This window comes from Cuculus canorus, chromosome 3 (assembly GCF_017976375.1).
Source record: "Cuculus canorus isolate bCucCan1 chromosome 3, bCucCan1.pri, whole genome shotgun sequence".
Taxonomy (NCBI): Eukaryota; Metazoa; Chordata; class Aves; order Cuculiformes; family Cuculidae; genus Cuculus; species Cuculus canorus.
Window position 1 is genome coordinate 24028232 of NC_071403.1, and position 14309 is coordinate 24042540.

The following is a 14309-nucleotide window of genomic DNA, read 5'->3' on the forward strand; positions in this document are numbered from 1 at the left end:
TGCCAGTGGCAGAGGGGAACCGGGAATGAAGGATGTGGTCCATTTGTCACACATTGTCTCTGCTATTCCTTCCTACTCAAGGGAAGGACTCCTCACACTCTTCTCCTGCTCTGGCCTGTGATCCCTCCCATGGGAGGCAGCCCTCTATGAACTTCTCCAATGTGAGTCCTTCCCACAGGCTACATATCTTCACAAACTGCTCCAAAGTGAGTCCTTTCCACAGAGTGCAGCCCTTCAGGAACAGACTGCTCCAGTGTGGGTCTCTAGCAGAGTCACAAGTCCTGCCATCTAACCTGCTCCACCATGGGCTCCTTTCTCTTCACGGGTCTGCAGGTCCTGCCAGGAGCCTGCTCCAGAATGGGCTTCTCATAGGGTCACAGCCTCCCCTGGGCATGCACCTGCTCCAGTATGGGGTCCTCCACAGGCTACAGATGGATATCTGCTCTGCTGTTAAACTCCATGGGCTGCAGGGGGACAGCTTGCCTCACCATGGTCTTCACCACAGGCTGCAGGGGGACCTCTGCTTGGATGCCTGGAACACTCCCTCTCCCTCCTTCTTCACTGGCCTTGGTTTCTGCACAGTTGTTTCTCTCACTTATTCTCACTCCTTTCTTCGGCTGCATTTGTGCAGGGCATTATTTTCAATCCCTTTTTTCAATGTAGTATCACAGAGTCGCTACCACGGTTGTTGATCAGCCAGTAGCCAGCTGGCATTGGCTCTGCCGGACACAGGGGAAGCTTCTAGCAACTTCTGACAGAAAGCACCTCTGTAACCCCACCCTGCTACTAAAACCTTTCCACATAAAACCAGTACAGGAATCATAAAGAATAACTGTGAAAAGGAATGTGTAAAGTAGGTAGTTTTTCTCACCATAGTGTGTTTTTTTCACATTTTGAATTGTGCTTCTATATGATTCTGGTGAGCTCTTTCTAACTTGTCAGGAACATATCTAAAATACAGCTTGTCTCAAGTGGTTATCAATAAAACCTTCCTGATATTTGCAGAGGCAAATTTTTTTTATGTTGATGTTTTGTTTTTACTTCTCACAGCTGAAAAATCTACTTCAGTTTGAGTATATTTTCTAGCTTTTTATAAGAATATTTAACATCAAAGGAAGAAACTTTTTAAAATATACATACAGTAAGAAAAATCTTATTCCACTATAGAAGAAGCTTTCAAATTGTAATCAAACTTCTCCTAGTTTAGCCAGTCATGACCCATTGTACCTTTTACCTCAAATCCAGTGTTCAAGCCCTAGATTTCAGGCAACTCTACATTTCTTTGTTGAGACTTTCTAACATTCCACTCCACTGAGCAGCTGCAATCATCCATCACAAAAGTAATAAAACAAAGACAGGGTAGGGTGCTAAAACATATGAGATAATCAAAGGTACATAATATATGAAATCTACCACAGGAGCCTTAAGCGTACACCATGCATGTCAACACTGTGCGTATGTTCTGCATCATAATGGTTTTATTCAGATTTATATGTAATCTCTGAGATTTAGGCTCCTTTCTAAACACAAAGTTGCATGTTTATCTCCTAATTGTCCTATTCACATATAACCCAGACTTTATAACCAAAGTATGACTGATTTTCTCCGGTTTGTAAAAGCTGTGGGAGAAAGAACGTTTTTTTTTTTTAATATAGAGAGAAGCTGGCATGTCTGATATGAAGCATTCCAACCTGCCACTCAGACTGCTAGTGGAAAACCTGAGCACAGTGGATTTGGAGAACTGATAAAAAATGAAAAATTCTGAATTATTTTGATTTATTTGTCATTTTCAGAATGCAACATTACAGTACCTCCCTCTAGGAGCCCACATAGAGCTTCATGCCATAAAGCACTCCCTGAATAAGCTTTCCAAATCAGCATTAATGATTCTGGTGAATTGTATGTCCTAAGTAAATTAATGACTACAATTCATACTTGCTGGATTCTGGTGCTCCATTATATGTCATTCCTCACTAAAAAAAAAAAAAATGTGCTAGTATGTAACTCAGAAATGGGAGTGCTAACTTTTTAATAAGTTCCATTTCCTTCTCCCTTATAAACTGTCAAAATTTTTAATTTAAAATAAAATACCATTTACGCACAGAGGCGCATGACATTTTTCAGAAATCTCCTTTCATTCTGAGTCTTCTAAATTGGGTGTAGACCTCTATGGAAAATATGAGATAATATGAGAATACTGATGTTTAATTCAGACAAAACAGAAAAAGATTATACTGCAGATTGATGAAATCATCATTGTTTATGGATATCTGATTTCTCTATGTAGTTTTGACATTTTATTCTTAAAAAGCTAATTATTTAAGGAATATAAATTACAGGAAATCAGCAGCTGAAACAGTAATTACCTGACTGGTGTCTAAAGAATATTGTTAGTGACAGGATACCAGCAGGAGCCACTAGTTTTGATAAGAGAATAAACATGTCTGCTGGTTATAGACCCACTAAAAGAGCTGATAAAGACATAAAAACATTGGATAGATAAAAATAGAAATTAGACAAAGCTTAAAATTGAAATTAAGTAATTTAACTAAGTTATGAAATACAGAAATAGCTTTCTAGCAAAGCAATGGATCGGTGACAACCTAGGGCTGATAACATCTGTCTTTCTTTAAAAACAAAACAGCTTACTGAAATCCACATATCACTTTGGCCACCACAGCAGTTTTCCCAGGCTTCAGAATTTGTGTGATATACATATATAAATCCCAGGTTCATGATCTATGAAGATCATTGTCTTTAATACCCAAGCAACACAATTTTGCATAAAACCGATTATTGTCATCAATTGCTCTTCAAGAGTTATTTGCTTTCAAGGATCAGATTATTTTGGAATAGGGATAAATTTTTCTCCACATCCAGACAGCAGGAATGTTGTGGTCTTTTTTATTTTTTTTTTAAAGTGTGGCACAAAAATCACCTTGTAAATTCATCAACCACTTTTTTGGCTAGTGCCAGTCTGTGAAATTTACCACTTCAGTCACTTGAGGATGGAAATGCTTCGTTTAGCTCAAGTCACATGGCCCCAAAGAGGTGTGCATGAATAGGGTTAACAACTTGTGACATGCCGTAGGTTAATGTAGGAGATTTACTGTGTTCCTATGGCCTAAATGCTATGAAGTATAAAATACTATGAAATACAAAACACAGACTTGTACCAGCTGGCTTGTGTAGTTGCCCATAAGAATAAATCGACTTATGAGTTAAGTGCTGACATAGCACGAGACAAAATCCTTAGCCCACCTGAAACTGCTGTCAAGGTCTCTACTGAAGTAGCAAGCTCAGCTTATTATTTAAGTGAGAGCTATCCACCAGGGGTACTGAATTCTGACAGTCCCAGCTACAGTCCTTGCAGGAGCACTCAGAGTTCTTCAGGACTAAGTGTTTCACACAGGATTGAATAAACAACACCTTTAGTTCACAAGACAAGTTTGAGAGCTGCATGAAAAAAATCCTCATGTAAATTGAAACTAGTGACATTTATTTATTGACTTACAAAGAATGCAGCAATTAAAAATGAAAATAAATTCCTTTTTGTCTTTTCATTACTTACCTGTGATCAAACGCAAATTTGACAGTAATCTGGGTCATCCATTAGCAATCTCTTTAGGGAGTGGAGGTAGAAGATGACAGTTCAAACTGTTCTCCGTATCATTCTGTCTCAATAATTCTCATGCCATCACTAACAGTAATACAACTATTACCGGTATGATTAGCACCATTGCTTCAAAATTGGCCAACTTTTAATAAATAGGAGAGTGTTTTACAGTTAAAACAAAGGTCAGGACTGAGCAGCTTCCCTATCACACAGGATACACAGAGTCTTTTTCTCACTCAGTGCAGGAGTTGCTGAGACTCCCTGTGTCTCTCCTCTGGATAATCTCAGCTTCTGGAAACACATAAAGTAAGAACTAACTCATGATGGTAGCAATTTTCAGGCCAGATCCTCAGCCTAAGCCTAGTCACACTGATTAACACACTGTTTAAGAATCTGACTTCTAGTGTCTGCTTTCTTTCATACAATAGAATCATAGAATCATTAAAGTTAGAAGAGACCTCCAAGAGCAAGTCCAACTGTCTGCACAACACCAACATGCCTACTAAGCCATGTCCCAAAGAGTGACATCTGCATGTTTTTCGAACAGCTCCAGGGGTGGTGTTCCACCATGTCCCTGGGCAGCATGTTCCAATGCTTGACCACTCTTCCAGTAAAGACATTTTTCCTAATATCCAATCTAAACCACTCCTGGTGCAACCTGAGTCCATTTCCTCATGTCCTATACTAGTTACTTGGGACAAAAGACTGATGCCTACCTCACTACAACCTCCTTTCAGGTAGCTTTAAAAAGCGATAAGGTCTCTTTCAGCCTTCTTCAGACCAAACAGCCCCAGTTCCCTCAGTCACTCTTCATAGGATTTATGCTCTAGACCTTTCACCATCTTTGTTGCCCTTCTTTGGATGTGCTCCAGCACTCCAATGTTTTTCTTGTAGTGAAGAGGCCTAAAACTGAACACAGTTTGGCCTCACCAGTGCTAAGTACTGGGGCACAATCACTTACATTTCCTGCTGGCCACACCATTTCTAATACAAACTAGGATGCCATTGGCACACTGCTGGCTCATGTTCAGCCAGCTGTCAAGCAGCACCCCAGGTCCTTTTGCACCAGATAGCTTTCCAGCCACACTTCTCCAAGTCTTTAGCAGTTCATGATGTGGTTGTGACAAAAGTGGAGGACCTGGCATTTGACCTTCTTAAATCTCATACGAGTCACCTGAGCCCATTAATCCAACCCGTCCAAATCCCTCTACATAGCCCTCCTACCCTCGAACAGACCAACACTCCCACCAAATTTGGTGTTATATACAAACTTACTGAGGGAGCATTCAATCCCCTTGTACAGATATTGATAAAGAAATTAAATAATTCTGGCCCCAACACTAAGCCCTGGGAAACACTGCTTTTGAACGGCCACCAATTGGATTTAACTCCATTCACCACAGCTCTCTGGGCTTTGTCATCCAGCCATTTTTTTACCCAGCGAAGAGTATACCTGTCTAAGCCGCTAGCTTCTCTACGATAATGCTGTTGGAGATAGTGTCAAATGCTTTACTAAAGTCCAGGTAAACAGCATCCACAGGCGTTCCCTCATCCACTATGCAGATCACCAGGTCATAGAAGGAGATCAGGTTGCCAAGCAGGACCTGCCTTTCATGAATCCATTTTAGCTTGGCCTGATCCCCTGGTTGTCCTGTACTTGCCTGGTGAGCGCATTCAAGATGAACTTGAGTTCCAGTCTTTCCCAGTACCAAGGTCAGGCTGACAGGCCTGCAGTTCCCTAGATCCTCCTCCCAGCCCTTCCTGTAGATGGGCATCACATTGGCAAGACTCCAGTCACCTGGGACCTCCTCTGTTAACCAGAACTGCTGATAAATGATAGGGTGATTCAGCAAGTTCCTCTGCCCTCTCCCTCAGTACTAGTCAGTGTATTCCATTCAGCCTTATAGACTTGTGAGTGTCCAGGTGGCATAGCAGGTCATTAACCGCTTTCTCTTGGATTACGGGGGGTGGGGTAGGGTATTCTGCTTTCCATCCCTCTATTCCCCCAGCTCACGGGGCTGAATACCCAGGGAACAGCTGGTCTGATAATTAAAGACTGAGGTAAAGATGACATTAAGTACTTCAAACTTCTTCTCACCCTTGGTGGCCATATTGTCCCCGCCTGCATCCCATAAAAGAAGAAGATTCTCTCTTTTTGTTGTTAATGTATTTGTGAAAATGTTTTTTGCTATCTCTTACAATAGTGGGCAGATTTGGTTCTAGCTGGGCTCTTGCCTTTCCAGTTTTGTCTGTGTGACTTAATGGGATCCCTGTTCTCCTCTTGAGTGGCCTGCCTCTTCACCCCAAAGTGGTAAACTCTCTTTTTCTTCCTGAGTCCCAACAAAATCTCACTGTTCACTCAGGCTGGTTACCTTCCCTGTTGGTTTGTCTTACGGCACATTGGGACAGCCTGTTCCTGCCAATTCAAGGCTTCGTTCTTGGACCCTTTTGCCCTTCAAGACAGTCTCCCAAAGGAATCTTTCAACCACTGTCCTGAACAGACCAAAGTTTGCCCTCTGGAAGTCCATGGTAGTGGTTTTTCTGACTCCCTTCCTTACTTCACCAGCAATAGAGAAGTCCGTCATTTCATGGTCACTAAGTCCAAGATGGCCTCTGACCACCACATCTCCTACCAGTCTTTCTCTGTTTGTAAACAGCAGCTTAAGTCAGGCACCTCCCCTGGTAGGTTCACTTACCAGCTGTGTCAAGAATTTAACTTCTACACACTCTAGAAACCTCCTAGACTGTTTCATCTCTGCTGTGGTGTATTTCCAGCAGACATTGGGTAGGCTGATGTGCCCCACAAGAAAAAGTGCTACCAACTGTGAGATTTCTGCCAGTCATTTGCAAAGTATTTCATCTATTTCTTCATCCTGGCTGTGTGGTCTGTAATAGACTCCCAGCAAGATATCCGCCTCATTGTCCTTCGCCCTTACCCATACACACTCAACCTTATCATCACAATCATTGAGCTTTATACAACTGAACCCCTCCCTAACATACAGAGCCAGTCCACCACTTTTCCTTCCTTGCCTTTCCTTTCTGAGGAGCTTATAGTCATCCACAAACTAGAGAGGGCCAGATTTAGACTGGACATTAGGAAGAATTTCTTCACTGTGCGAGTGGTGAAGCACTGGCACAGGTTGTCCAAGGAAGCTGTGGATGCCCCATCCCCGGAGGTGTTCAAGGCCAGGTTGGATGGGGCCGTGGGCAGCCTTATCTAGTGGGATGTCCCTGCCCATGGCAGGGGGGGTGGAACTAGATGGTCTTTAAGGACCCTTCCAACCCAAACTATTCTATGATTCTATGATTCTATGCTTGTAGCTGAACTCAGAATTTATGGTCATTCCCATTCTTCTTTGTGCCACGCTGCTTCATTATAATCTTAAATCACTTTAGCATGTAATGCAACAGTACCACCCCCTTTACAAATTCAGCCATCTGACTCAAACTAAAGTGAAGATAAGAATAAAGAAAAAATTATGTCCGTTTTGAATCAGAAAGATTGGAAGGATCGGTGAGGAAAGATACCGTATTTTGTGCCAGGAGGATTTTCACTAAGAATATTGTACCGTCAGCTTCTTCCACTGCTCCCAGAGAGCTGCAGCTCCTCTTGACACAAGGTGAATGGAATTCAAATAACTTACTTTCAGTAACAGGGCTACAGAAGGTGATTACCTTGAACTCCTCTGAGAACTGAACCAGAATAAGGCATCAAACAAGCTGCGCTTCTGATCCTCACATCACAGTCTGTATGCTGGAAAAGTAAATAATCTGGGTAACTAAGTTTTAAATAGTGCATAGAGACTATTACATATTTTGTCTTTCTGTTTTACAGGCAAAAAAAAGTAATTCCAAGTATTACAAGTGATGTGTAAAGAAAAATATGGAGAATAACCATGAAAATGAACAGCTCAAAGCTCTTTTGTGATACAAGTGTTTAAAAAATGGTGACATATTCTGACCTCAATGAAAGTTTAAAGGCAATGGACTCACCTTGGGTTAATCCACATTTGCACTCCATGGCACAAAGGAGACCAAAGGCTGGAGCTGGGAATCACTGCAGTAACCCCTTACAGACAGTCGCAGACTGACTTTTGGGAAGGGAAGGGAAGGGAAGGGAAGGGAAGGGAAGGGAAGGGAAGGGAAGGGAAGGGAAGGGAAGGGAAGGGAAGGGAAGGGAAGGGAAGGGAAGGGAAGGGAAGGGAAGGGAAGGGAAGGGAAGGGAAGGGAAGGGAAGGGAAGGGAAGGGAAGGGAAGGGAAGGGAAGGGAAGGGAAGGGAAGGGAAGGGAAGGGAAGGGAAGGGAAGGGAAGGGAAGGGAAGGGAAGGGAAGGGAAGGGAAGGGAAGGGAAGGGAAGGGAAGGGAAGGGAAGGGAAGGGAAGGGAAGGGAAAGTTTTGATAAGAAACATTTTACTTAAAGTTTTTTTTTTTGATAATTAAGATATCCTGCTGGAGGTGGGTTAGGTAAGTGAGATAAAAATACTCGTATCCTATGAAGAATCTGTTAATTTTCCAGAAACCAAAACATGATGTTTCATAATCTCTGTAACCTACCTAACTAATATGGATCTCCCTGATTCATTCAGTAAATGATGTAATAAAAATCAAAGCAATTATGGAAATGAATTTGGAAATGGAAGTAAAAGTGTAGGAATATATAGGAACTTGACCCTAATTTGCTGTTTCATTTCAAAATCTCTCCTTTAATTTCATTAGAATCTGAAGACAACAAAGGAAACCCAAGAAGCTGAAGCACAGTCAGGATCAAATTCTCTTTTCCCAACTGATTTCTATATACCATTTCTGGGCCTCATTCTCAACTAGCAATTTATGATGAGAGCATGGCAAAGTTGAGGAATTTACTATGCCTTACTTATTCATTTACTGCTGCTGCAGTTCCAAAGCATATATAATTGCATTGCTATCTATATTGTTCTTTCCTGCTGGACCCTATAGCCTTCTATGAGGCCACGTTGCTTTATGTGAAATGGAAGAACAGTCACAGTGGCAGTTCATTTCCTCTTTTCCCTAGTCAAAATAGCTGAGCCAACTCACAGTGGTAGCATAAGTATTCAGCATTGAGCCTCACCAGTAATAAATTATTAACTCCTAGAATATAAAAGGGAATGGTAAGAATTCGTTCTATGAGCATGGATCTCATCAGTTTAGTGTTGCTTACCATGAAGCACAGTTATAATTTTATTTTGAAGGGGAAAAATAAAAAGGTTACATTGAAAGAATGCTATCTTTAATTTGTTTGTTTGTTTGGGGTTTTTTTTGGTTTTGCTTGTGTTTTTTTTTTATTATTTATTTCAGGATAAGTTAAATAAACGTCATAGATGAAACCCACCGATTGTGTAAATCAGTTCCACTCCATTGATTCCAGTTCAGCTGAGAATCTGTCCCAGTAATTTTTAAGTCATAAAGCAAGTAATTTTTAAGCAACATAATCTGATTTGCATGAAATGCCACATGCAGGAATGAAATAGGAAACATGATGTGAGATCCTTATATCCAGCTTGTTATTTACTTTTCCATAACTCTACACGGTGAAGATTATTACATCCAGAGGTCAACATCTGACCCGCACTGGTTAATTTAAGTCTTATTTAAAAGTTCCTGTGAGAGGGTTTTGGATCAGAATGTCTGACACCACAACAGTGTTTACACCAACTACAGTAAAAATATTCAAGACATATAAGAAAATATAAATAAATTCTGTTTAAAAATCCAAATGCTTTTCATCATCAAGCTACATACATATATTTACTAATGTTCCTCATATGACTCTTAAGAGGCAGATAAATACTTATCTCCTAATTATATATGGGAAAAAAACAGGGAGTTAAAGCAAATTGCTCATTGTTACAGCAGTTTTCAGATGCAGGTTTGAAACTTAGAAATTCTGGTCTATTAGATGTTGTTTCCCTCCTTTAATTAACTAGATATGCGGATTTTTTACAGTCAGCAAAAAAGAAGAAAAAAAATTTCCTTTGTTTTTTAACATTTTTAGCCTTTCTACATTACTCTGTCTACACATCATTCTTTAGCTGTATCCTTGTTTCTGGTAGGTTCCTCTTCCTTACCTGTCTGTCTTGTCTCTCTTCTACTGCATACAAAACATGGTGGCTTATGGTCCATTTTAAAAAAATAGATGAGACTATTTCCTTCCTGTTTACACATACACGACAACAAAAGTAAGATTTCATGTCTGTGTCAAGACTAATAAGATGATTAGGGATACGGTTAAAAATGTTTAAATCTTCTTTAGATACAGTGTCTTGTATTACACATTTTTTTTAACTTTTTTTTTTAAAAAAGAGTTTATATACTGGAGTAGGAGCGTGGGCACTTGGAATGAATTTAGGTTTTTTTAAGATACGTGCAGACATACTGCTAACTATTCAACTCTGTCAGACCTCCAGACTCTCTCTTTTCTTGCATTTCACATCTACTTTAGCCTATTTATCTTTGGATGTAGTTCCTCTGCTTACAAATTTTTATGTCCAGTTTATGGATTTTTTTTAATGTTGGAGGATGGCCAGGATAGTCCTTTTAATATATGACATGAGTGAATAATACAGGACTGACTTATCTATTCTGGCAGCTGCATCCTCCCAAATAGTTACAGACATATAGTCTTATAATTAGCCAAAAATTGCCATAACGCTCATGCATGTCTCGAGAGGAATCATTATTAGAAGCTAGACTGAAAATTTTGCCTGAATAGTTTAAGCATATATTTCCTTTCAAATCAGTCCAAATAGGCAAATCTCAGAAGAACAGCTGACAAAAGGAGGAAAAAGGAACCTCTGGAAATGTTTTTAATACCTGTAACAATACTACAAGAATATGACAGCATTTTTGCAAGCAACTTAATTCTTATTAAAGGTCACTATAGCTGATAATTTTCCACAAAGCATAATAATGATAATAAAAAATACATTGGGTAGATAATCTTGCATGGCTGGTGCCCAGGAACCTATTGTGAGATCCTTTGACTTCATGCATGCCCTGGTGTTCAACCAAGAAAAGATTCACACAGGGCAGCCAAGAACTATATTACCCAGCAGATTTGGAGATTACACAGAAACCTTAGGTGGTCAACTAAACAGAAAATGCTTTGCAGGACAGCTCTGCCAGCAGCCAGTAAGGAAGAGATAGATAGGGGAGCTCTATGAATAACACTCTCTTTAGCATACTTCAGCAACAAAGATGAGACAAACAATCTGTATAAGTATCTGCATACTGATATCCAATGCCATCATTTAGTCAAGGAAGAAACTCACTGGGTGGGATTCAGTTTGAGGCTAAGAGACATCTGTGTGTCTACCTTAGAGTTTCGGTATAATCTGTAGATCACAAGATTGTGTGACTCTTAATGGAAATCTTGTCAGTACTCTTAGTGGGAGCTGAACGATTCTGCTAAGTTAGATTAGATTCCCAGGTATTGCTAAAACACAGTTGTCAGAAGGCACTTCAGGAACACTGGAATATCTAGTATCCATGCAGGAAGATGATAATCCATAGGTCTCCTGTCACATCTGCCAGCCTATGCAAATACACTAGACACGTAGTACATTATTACTCTGAGACATTTATATGTGATGGCAGATTTAACACAGGATCCATGGGAGACAACAGCAGTGGGTGGAAACGAGGTAGGAGCAAAAATATGGCTTCTCAAGTGCTTTTTGATGCTTTTCTGTGCTCAACGATTGTATACAGCTTTACAACCATCAGCTAAAAAACCTTCCTGAAACTCCTGTGCAGACATAATTTAAAAGCCTATAATCTATGTAGAAGTGTATTTCTTATTCTAAATTTAAGAACTCCTTCTTGTTACTGCATATAATTAGGTTTTGCCTGTTCTTAGCTTTCACTTAATTATTCCCTTTTTTAAAGGTGAAGAAAGGCAAGGAGAAAAAAAAGGATATAAAACTGCTTTCTATGTTAGTGGAAATACTTCATTCAACTCAAGGGCTTTCATTTTTTCTCTTTCTATTTTTTTCTGGTGTTTACAGGTTGCCCTGTCACTGATTTACTGGAAGTTCAACGTGCCTGAAAAATAACTTAGATTTCATGAGAAGCATTTGAAAATTGAAGAATCTAAATTTAAAGACTTTTCTTAATGTGTTTCTTTTAGTATTTCTCCACACAGGACAAACCTAACTAACTGAAAATATATTAAGGAAAAAAAAAAAAAAAAGCCTAGCTCCAGCAAAAGCATGTAGTCTCACGGTAAAAAAATATCTAAATATTTAGCTTTTTCTTTTAGGATCACATAAGATAGATCTAATCTTAATATTGAAATTTATTTTACTTCTGTTATTCAAATATGAAAAAGATAATTAATGTGAAAATTAGGAAATAAATACCTAGCGAAGGATGAAAAAGACTGTAAAATTACCTATTTAGTTTTAAATGGAGCACAATTCTACCTTTTCACTCGGCAAAGTATATCAAATGCACATATGTGAAAGAAAAGCATATTAAGAATTGAAACAATTTTTCTAGGTAAAATTACCAGCTAGAGAGTTAGAACTTGGCTTACTATTAGCAAATTGTTTATTGGTCTTAACACTAGGGATAGTCCCAGAGCATCAATGGTAATCAGCGATCTGTTTGCAAAGGTAATTCATTCAATTTATTCTTTTCTTCCTTTTCTCACAAAAAAAAAAAAAAAAAAAAACAAAAGAGCTTTCTCTGTGAGTGCTCTGAAGTCTCACTGTATAAAAATGTAACCAGGTGAGGCAGGAGGGAGGAAGAAAAAGAAGAACACAGACTTTCAGGTTGGTTAAATTTCATTAAAAATCTCACTGCTGAGAATTTTTTCTAAGTCTAAAGAGACTTAAATATATTACTCCATTATAAGTTCACCACAGCATTATTTGGAAAAAAACATGTAAAAAGCAATATCATAACACCAAGATGAGGAGGTGGCATTGTGGGAGTGAGTATTCCCATGTTCTGTCCCCATTCTCTGTCCTTATCACACTTTTAACTGTTTGTATAGTTAGGGATTCCTAAGCTCAACATTAAAATTAACTTCAAGACCTAATATGCCATCAGAAGACATTTTCTGAAAATATGTGTCCAACAGTCAGGAAGGGAAAAAATTTAACAGCAGGGAACTAGATTAAAGCCAATAGAACAAATAATCAAAAAAGGGCATCCCATATACAGATGTCAAGCAGCTTTTACCTTCTTAAGCAAGCTGTGAAGACATGCTTACAAATCTGTGTGACACACTTATCATTTAAAGTCCGAAGTGCACTGCTGTATCATGGCTTGCAGTGAAATAAGAAACCATAGTGCTTTTTCCTGTAGACTTCCACACATTTGACTGCTTACAGACTAGAAAGCAGAAGCTATACCTCTAGAATTTGCCTTACTCTAGCCTAGAATTAAGAAAGGTAGCAAAGTCGAGGACAAAATGATGGCACATTAGTTGATTAGGGAGGCATGAAGCTCAGACCAGTGCCTATACACTGTCTGCTGACTGATTTGCTTGAAATATTGACCTCAACATCATCTCACTTGGTTAACAGCAAAAAACAAGTTCTGTCTGAGTACCAGCCCAGTGGCTTAGTGTGCTTACAGGTCATGTATTCGATAAACACCACCTTCATGAAAATATATAACACTGCTGCAATTCACCAAAATCTACCTCAGTAAATAGAGTGAGGCAGGCAGAGGGGTAGTTCGATGGGATACCTGACCAAACTTCCATATAGATATGTATATACACGCACATAATATACATGTATGTATGCAACTTTCGAAGGTAAGGGGGCAGCTTTCTGTTATATTTCAGATCCATTTCTGCATTCTGTGTTAAAGTCAAGTCTGTCAGATAAAAGGAAAAATAATTCAAAGCCTTTTAGCTAGTCTTAGAAGGGATTCTTTTTCTTCCATTTGAATGTGTAGTGATCGGTGAACAATCCTTTAAAGTTCACCAGAGAATCCTCTGGTTTCAGGTGATATTTGATGGTACTAAGACAACGGTACATCAGTGGTACATCGCGATATGTCTGGCTTTTTCTCTGAGCTCTTCTTTTTCTTCTGAAGGAATGCTCATGTTTTCCACATTGGAATAAGTATTATAACTTAGAATAGAACCTGCCAAAAGAAATCCCTCATTTTTCAGCTTTGAAACTAAGTACATTAAATGGAACTGTAGTAATTTTCAGTAACTGCAGATTTGGGATTATGCACTTTTCTTTCAGAGAAAGCAAAACACATTTCGTTATAGACATTTGCACAGTAGCATGTTAAACACTGAACTGGAATAGTTGTTTCAAGACATTCAATTAATTTCAGATTTGGCTTCAGAATAATGTCAAATAACAAAACCGGAGATCATAAAAAATATCTTCTTGTAGATAAATCTATAGGGTGACGTTATTTATTAAAGATAAAACATTATATGACTTGAAACAAAAAGAGTAAATGTGTTTAATTAATTAAAAGAAAGGGTTTGAAATTCAAACTAGAGAATCACTTTAATCAACATTCCTAATAATAGTGATATAAATGCCAAGGAAGTATATATATATTCTTTTCCTTATATCTGTGGGCAACATTTTCACAGGGTAAGATGTTAAAAAGTTTATAAAGTGGGAATGGCGAATCTAGGTCCAAATTTATGATTCTGAAAAGACTCATTCAACTGATAGGTGTCTGTTGG